This window comes from Lolium rigidum, chromosome 6 (genome assembly GCF_022539505.1).
Source record: "Lolium rigidum isolate FL_2022 chromosome 6, APGP_CSIRO_Lrig_0.1, whole genome shotgun sequence".
NCBI lineage: Eukaryota > Viridiplantae > Streptophyta > Magnoliopsida > Poales > Poaceae > Lolium > Lolium rigidum.
Window position 1 is genome coordinate 327,963,551 of NC_061513.1, and position 9,154 is coordinate 327,972,704.

Here is a 9,154-nt window from a genome sequence, read left to right on the forward strand (position 1 = left end):
TTTCTATCTTAGAAGCAAACACTTGTGTCAACTGTGTGCATTGATTCTTACATACTTGCTTATTTGCATTCATCATATTACTTTGTGTTGACAATTTTCGATGGGATATACATGTTGAAGTTGAAAGCAACTGCTGAAACTTATATCTTTCTTTGTGTTGCTTCAAAACCTTCTATTAAGAATCTATTGCTTTATGAGTTAACTCTTATGCAAGACTTATTGATGCTTGTCTTGAAAGTACTATTCATGAAAAGTCTTTGCTATATGATTCAGTTGTTTAGTCATTATCTTTACCATTGCTTTGAATCACTTCATTCATCTCATATGCTTTACAATAGTATTGATCAAGATTATGATGGTAGCATGTCACTTCAGAAATTATCCTTGTTATCGTTTACCTACTCGAGGGCGAGTAGGAACTAAGCTTGGGGATGCTTGATACGTCTCATAAGTATCTATAATTTCTTATGTTCCATGCTAGTTTTATGACAATACTCACATGTTTTATATACACTTTACATCATTTTGATGCATTTTGCGGCACTAACCTATTAACAAGATGCTGAAGCGCAAGTTCATGTTTTCTGCTGTTTTTGGTTTCAGAAATCTTACACAGGAAATATTCTCGGAATTGGACGAAACAAAAGCCCACGGTCTTATTTTCCACGGAGCCTTCCAGAAGTCCGAAGAGGAGACAAAGAGGGGACGCGAGGCGGCCACACCCTAGGGGGGCGCGGCCCCACCCTTGCCGCGCCGCCCTATGGGGTGGGCCCCTCGGCCGCCCCTCGATTCTGCCCCTTCGCCTATTTATTCTCTCTGTCGCGGAAACCCTAGTACCGAGAGCCACGATACGAGAAAAGTTACTGTGACGCCGTCGCCGCCAATCCCATCTCGGGGGATTCAGGAGATCGCCTCCGGCACCCTGCCGGAGAGGGGAATCATCACCGGAGGGCTCTACATCACCATGCCCGCCTCCGGATTGATGCGTGAGTACTTCATCCTTGGACTATGGGTCCATAGAAGTATCAAGATGGTTGTCTTCTCCTCTTGTGCTATCATGTTTAGATCTTGTGAGCTGCCTATCATTATCAAGATCGTCTATTTGTAATGCTACATGTTGTGTTTGTTGGGATCCGACGAATATGGAATACTATGTCAAGTTGATTATTGATCTATCATATATGTGTTGTTTATGATCTTGCATGCTCTCCGTTGCTAGTAGAGGCTCTGGCCAAGTTGATACTTGTTACTCCAAGAGGGAGTACTTATGCTCGATAGTGGGTTCATGCCTCCATTGAATCTGGGACTGTGACAGAAAGTTCTAAGGTTATGGATGTGCTGTTGCCACTAGGGATGAAACATCAATGCTTTGTCTAAGGATATTTGTGTTGATTACATTACGCACAATACTTAATGCAATTGTCTGTTGTTTGCAACTTAATACCGGAAGGGGTGCGGATGCTAACCCGAAGGTGGACTTTTAGGCATAGATGCATGCTGGATAGCGGTCTATGTTATTTGTCGTAATGCCCTAAGTAAATCTCATATTAGTCATCATGATATGTATGTGCATTGTTATGCTCTCTCTATTTGTCAATTTCCCAACTGTAATTTGTTCACCCAACATGCTATTTATCTTATTGGAGAGACACCACTACTGAACTGTGGACCCCGGTCCATTCTTTTACATCTGAAATACAATCTACTGCAATCTCTGTTCTCTGTTGTTCCTCGCAAGCAAACATCATTCTCCACACCATACGTTTAATCCTTTGTTTACAGCAAGCCGATGAGATTGACAACCTCACTGTTAAGTTGGTACAAAATATTTTGATTGTGTTGTGCAGGTTCCACGTTGGCGCCGGAATCCCTGGTGTTGCGCCGCACTACACTCCTCCACCAACAACCTTCACGTGGCCTTCATCTCCTACTGGTTCGATAACCTTGGTTTCTTTCTGAGGGAAAACTTGCTGCTGTGCGCATCACACCTTCCTCTTGGGGTTCCCAACGGACGTGTGCATCACGCGCCATCAAGCTCCATATAAAGCAAGAATGGATGATGATTGGAGCAATTATTGGTGCAGTTACTATCACAAATGTGCCGCAAAGAGTAGGCCACAATCATCGTGTTGTGTACACCTCCTTTAATTCTCTCCTCGAAGACCACGTGCGGGGATGTCTATGAGACGATGTTTGCCTCAAAATCCATGTGCCGAAGAAAAAGTGCAGGGCATGGTCTCATTTGTATATCTAAAAATTGAATCTATATAAAAATACATACATGTGGTGTATGAAATGTACAGTCAAATAGCAATGAGTTTTACAAATGTATTTGCATGCAATATTAAGTTACGGATTGCTGGCTAAATATGGGTTATTACTTGTTATTTCATACATAAAATGGCACTAGTGTATGCAAAAAAAAAACATCAATTTTGGCGAAACAAACGTGTGCCATCTGACTTGAACACATACACCTAGTTCAGTATTAATCGTTTGAGACAGTAAAATTTGTTGATGTCCCATAACAGTTTGACTTTTTATCCCCGGAAATGGTTAGTTTTATAGATGTTTTGGCAATACCAATAGGAATTTTATACACCACTTTCAGTTCAGGGGGTTTCTCAACCTTATATTTGACAGATCATACATATTCATATAGAGTTAAGCGCGTAGCTTCACGTCTTGAGAGATCCATGATGAGGCAAATAGTAAAAAGGAAAAACAATAAAAAATTCCTTACGGTACCACTTACACATGGCGCTACAGTCCCCGGCAACGGCGCCAGTAAAGTGTTCTGATGGCTCCCAAGTGCAACATATCAATTGTAGTACTTTTCAATAAAAAAGTTTGTTGAACCCACGAGGAGCTAAAGGTATTGGTTAGCAATTTTGACAAGTAAACATTAAAAAGGATGCAATAGTTTTGGTGTTTTAGGTGTATAGCTTGCAATGAAATAAAGTACTGAAAGTAAATAACAATAAGTAAATGATCTCAATGATAGAAATCCCAATCCTCTATGCAGAAAGGGGACAAGCTCAGTGTGTGTGAACTTATATGTGACAAGTGGTCCTGAGGGCGGCATGGATTTACTAGCATTATATTTAGACTTCTAAATTAGGTAAATATGTTTTCAAGTTTCATTCCCTTAGGGGCAGAGCCTAAATTAGGTGCAGCCATAGATATGAGAAAATACACCCCTTATGATGGGTAGTAGAGTCATTTTCATGAGAAAGTATATGAATCATTAAGACATAAATGCCCCATCAATTAAATTAGTTCATGGGTCCCCGACATAAAACCCTCTAATTCAAAGTATTGGAAAACGGTTTCTGTCATTCCGTCTCTTCCAACCATCATCGTTGCATTAAAGTGCATCCTATGTGCCCATATAGGTGAAATAATATCCATTCAACGTTCATATAAAACCATCATAGGACAACATAAAAGATAAAAACTTGACGTAATACTCATTGCACATCATATAGAATGATAGCCAGGTAATCCTATTCCCTCAAGAAGATGGGGAACTACACACAAGTGCTAAACATGGTGTCGATCAAAGGCATAATGGATTACAACACAATCTTAAAATATAGTCTCTCCACCAAATAAAGACAAAGTACCAATCACAAACATGCAACTAGCCTTTAAAGCAATATCTCGGGATCAATGAAACACAAACTATGAGGGTGATGAAGTTGATCTCAAAGACGGTGGTGCTGGTGGATATGTTGATGGAAATGCCTCCCCTTACGTCAAGGAAGAGTGGTGATGATGGTGGTGTTGATTTCCCCTTCACCGGAGGCACCGGTGCGATTGAATAAATATAATAATAAGCACATTCATGTGGGATATAATCTAACATAGATATGATTTTAGGCAACACATCCATAAACACAAAAACCCATGTGAGTCACATGCATATCAATAGTATTTTGATCCAAATATTATACCACGAAGTACCGGGTTATAAAATTATTAAGTAAAGTACAGATCAAATCCTTAAATATGGTGATGTCGCTATTACTCCCAAGTGGATCCTTGAATGAAGACCGTGCTCATGTTTTTGTCACTAGGTTTCCCATGAGGTCGCCAGTTCATCTCACCTCTCACCTTTATCGGTCCACGGGATCTTGGGTACCTGGTCCATGGATTGAGACAAGAAATAATATATAGTTTCTATTGAATCAGCACACAATATTCCCATGTAATAGATGCACATAATCGTTGGGAGGTTTCAACTCAACCCGCAGGCTATGAGGACTGCTCATTCATAACAATAAGATCAAGAATAGAAAGCATTATGCAAAATACTTAGATTTAAATCAAATATTCTTACAATGGTCGCCAAATCACAAGGAGATCTCAAGTACAAGATGATGGCTATGGCTATGGCTTTGGAGAGGATGAATAATGGCGATGGTGAAGTTGTGGTTCTATGTTTGGGTGTGTTGTGATGCAATCCGAGAATGGCGGCTCTCTACGCGGTGGGTAGACTCCGAAATATATAGGTCGATTCACAAAAGTTGTTGCGTTTGACCTTGCGGAGCCGATACAACATGATATGGGTGGACGGTACGAGCGGGCTTCTCCCGTACCGCAGGTCATTAAACTCTTTGGAACCATCTATTCGACCCAAACTTGCATTGTTGTGTAGGCAACGTGATATTCTTCCATAATTTCTCCTAATTTCACATCAAAATTGTAATTTTCTGCACAACACAGATTAGGACAAAAGATTGCATATCTTTCCAATAATTAGTCATTACCAGCAAGGATAGTGAGATTTTTAGTCATTTCCTTGACTTAAAATGTGAGTTAAACATGGAGAATTATGGATATTTTCATAGCCCTCACCCGAGTGATGGTTGGGTAAACCGTGTTTGACGGGACATTTCAGCCGTGTGTGAAGGCATGTAGTGTACTTGTGAATCAACCATGTTTATTGGATCTTAAATCACCATGACACTTCTCTTCACAAAGTTATTCAGTTTTTGTAAATTCTCAGGTTTCCATTAAGCCGACAACTCAAAGAGTCAATTATATTAGGATGCAATTGTAGTTGTCAAATTAAGAAAATCTGTGATGGATCCGTGATGTTGCTCCGGTGATGGCACCAGACAATCATGGTGGCGGTTTTTGTGGAAGAGGTTGGGAAACCCCAAGAGTTAGGTGTGATGAGCACAACAACAAGTTTTCCCTCAATAAGAAACTAAGGTTTAATCGACCAGTAGGAGAGAGGTGTGACTTCTGAACGTGTTGCTATCTGACTAGTGGTAGGGCGCACTACCGGCGTCAGCAACAACGTGGAACCTCCACACAACACAACCACAATACTTTGCCCCAACTTACAGCGAGGTTGTCAAAATCACCGGTTTGCTGAACACAAAGGATTAGACGTATCGAGTGGAAAAAGATGTTTGCAATAATTAAAGAGAATAGAGCTTATAGTAAGTAAACAGAGCAGGATTGCGGTTGATGAATTTATCAGTGTAAATGAAAGGACTGGGATCCACAGTTCACTAGAGGTGTCTCTCCATAAAGATAAATAACATGCTGGGTGAAAAAATTACAGCAGGTCAATTGACAGAATATCGACCATACATGACAAGATAATTAGTATAAGATTCGTTTGGGAATTCCAACATAACACATAGACCGTAATCCAACTCGCGTCTATGAATAATAATCCAACTTCCGGTTATCGTCCGAATCCCTTCCAGTATTAAGTTGCAAGCAATAGATTATCGCATTAAGCAATGTGTATAAAGTAAACAATAGAATTAAACGTGGATAAAACATTGCCGTTTTCTCCCTAGTAGCAACAACACATCTACAATCTTAGAAGTTATTGTCACTCTTCCAGAAAACTAGAGGCATGAACCTACTATCCAACATAAATGCTCCCTCTTGGAGTCACAAGCATCTACTTGGCCAGAGTATCTACTAGCAACGGAGAGCATGCAAGATCACATATAACATATGACATGAATATATAATCGACCTGAACATAGTATACAATATTCATCGGATCCCGAGCAAACACAACATGTATAATTACATAAAGATGATCTTGATCATAAAGGGCAGCTCACAAGATCTAAACATGAGGCACAAATTGGAGAAGATAACCATCCAGCTACTCGCTATGGACCCATAGTCCGGGGATGAACTACTTACGCATCACTTCGGAGGCGGGCATGGCGATGTAGATGCCTCCGGCGATGATTTCCACGCAACAGGGTGACGAGAAGAGCTTCAGAACCCTCCCTAGCTAGGGTATGCAATGGCGGCCACGATGGAACTTTTCGTGGATGGAGGCTCGCGTATCTAGGGTTTTCCTGAGATCGTGAATAAATAGGAGGAGAGGAGATGTCGGTAGAGGCCAGGGTGGCCCACACCACCCCTAGGTGCGGGCCAGGGCTAGGCCACGCCTAGGGTTTGCGTTGCCGCCCTGCTGCCCCCTTCGACTCCCCTCTGAACTATGTCTTCGTTACGGTAAAATATTGACTTCGGCTTTTGTTTCATCCAATTCCGAGAATATTTCCTGTACAACTTTTCTGAAATACAAAAACAGCGAGAAAACGAGGACCGACACTTGTGGCATCTTGTTAATAGGTTAGTGCCGGAAAATGTATAAAAGTGCAACGAAGTTTGAGCAAAACATATATGAATTGGTGTAAAACAAGCATGGAGCATCAAAAATTATAGATACGTTTGAGATGTATCGATCATGTAATGTACTGGGATATAAATAATCTTCATTAAACGCTGATGTCTATCTTGGCCAAGTTCATTATATGATTTTCCCGCCATAATTAAAATAATCGCCACTATATCACCTAATACGGATGAACCTGGTGTTGTTAATGGAAATAAATAAATGAATTGTGACCCTGTTGTGGTATCTAGATATGCCGCCCCATTGATATAGATAGATATTGTGAACTAGCGGCTATAATCGGCAATCCTTGAAGCCATATATATCTTTTGGCACACATATCCTCTTGTAAAAATCGGTTCCTTCCAATCTATAGAAGATGGATATATATGGAACATTAATCACAATACTACAAACAATATATCCGTATTGATCTCCCAATTTTGTATGTTGGTGTGCGGCGGTGCGAGATATTTGCATATGTGAAATTGTGAACCCATAGTTTCATGAATGGATGGTGGAGATCGGGAGCTTTGGGGACACGCCTCCCCCGGGTTCCTTATAAATACCTTGCATAGAGTGAATTCAAGGGACACAACCCCAAAGCTTCAAGCATCAAGAGAGCTACATCCTTCTCGACCAAGATATTTAGCTAGTTTTAAGGTCACTATTCTTTCTTTTTAGGCCTTGTTTTGTATCATCATGTAGTATTTTCGGTCCCTCCGAGGCTTTGAGTTTCCATACATGTGTTTGATGGACCTAGTGCATTTGTATCTTTGCATCACATAGTTTTTGCTGTTTTTGGCAGCCATTTTCATGTTATTATTTTTTTATGTTGTGGTTATCTTCATGTTGTTTGGGTGCTACTTGTTGAAGTAAATAACATGGGGAATTATCCATGTGTAGCACAATCTTTACAATAATTGTTAGCCCAAGTACATTATTGTTTGTGTGTGTTTTCCATCTATTTTTATGCTCTTTTATCCCCGTATATGTAAGCTTAATTTTTTCTTGTTGTGACGAACCTTATGATAAATTAGTAGATCCGGATTAAATAATAACAATGTGTACATCATTCAATATATAAATCTCATGATTTGAGTTTATTGTGCATGATTTTGCAAAAATAAATTTGTCATACTTTAACGAAACAGATTATTTGTAATCATTATTTCTCATAATCTATGATTTATTAATTGATATTATGGTTTAATTATTTATTCTTCTTTCAAATACTGGTAACAATCGTCTGCAAACATTAGGCATAAATACGAAATAGCTAATATCTTTGCTCTGTTTGCAGTTCGTTGGTGCGAACATGGTATCCAACGCCCAGGGATCTCCCGTGAAGGCATTGATTGTTGAGGACATTCGAGTTTGTGCCTTCGTTCTCTCGCGATGTTACGCATGTTTAAGCTGCGAGATTGTTGTGGCTAATAATGGGAAAGAAGCTCTGGATTTTTTCCTTGAAGGGAAGAAGTTTGACATTGTTTTGTGTGATAAGAACATGCCCATAATGTCTGGACCTGAGGTATTTTAACTAGTTTCCCATTTATTTATTTACGTATGAATAATATGTATCTTTTTGCCTGAATATTACTGGTCACCTTAGAAAAACATCTTGTACCTGATAGGCAGTTAAGAAGATCCGTGCTCTGGGAGAAACCGATGTGATGATTGTTGGGGTGTCGGCTGATGAGAATGCCATGGAGGCATTCATGAGTCTTGAGTGCCGATGTGTTTGTGGACAAACCAATGAAAATCGAGACTCTCGGGACTATGATTCAGGAGGTGATGAACAAGAAGAACGCCATAATCTAAGGGCAATCTAGCTTGCTTGGAGACAAGGAGAAAATAAAATTTTAAAGTTGTATATGTATGAGCATGTCTCCATTGTTGTGTGTTTGATTAATTTCGATGTTCATGTTACAGGCCTTAATTTGCCAGGAAAATAAGAGATGAAACATACAATTGGATGGGAATCATGCATGTAGCTATTTTAATTTCAATCCAGTCGTTAATCCATACTTCATTGTTTGAGACACTAGTACATACCGGGCTTTTTCAGCCCCCCTCTCCAATCTCACACAGATGGGCTGATCCATGTGCTTTGCAAAAGACCACTTTTGATCATGGAAAGAATCAGATGCAGGTGATCCATGGAATCGAGGAAATCACACACGATTTGTATAATACAACCATGTAAGATATACTACACGCATTTAGGTTTTAGTAAATGTGTGTGTTCAATGTGAACTATGAACATGGTTCGGTAATGTTTCATCTTCATGCTTGTTGTTCTTATCGTTTTGCAACTTTCTTGCCTTCCCCAGCGTATGTATAAATACTATGAGTGGCGGCGACAGTTCCGAAAAACCCATATTTACAAACGATGTGCCCTGCCGCCACTTCATGGTCCCCGATGAGAGTCCTTACTCGAGCAAGCCGGCCACATCGGCACTCCCTAGCTAGCACCAACGAGAGGTGGAA

General features: G+C 40.1%; 1 pseudogene; it reads left to right on the forward strand.

The window, feature by feature from the left end:
• The first annotated feature begins 7,982 nt into the window (after window positions 1-7,982).
• LOC124659976 lies at window positions 7,983-8,485 on the forward strand (annotated as a pseudogene).
• The last annotated feature ends 669 nt before the right edge of the window (window positions 8,486-9,154 follow it).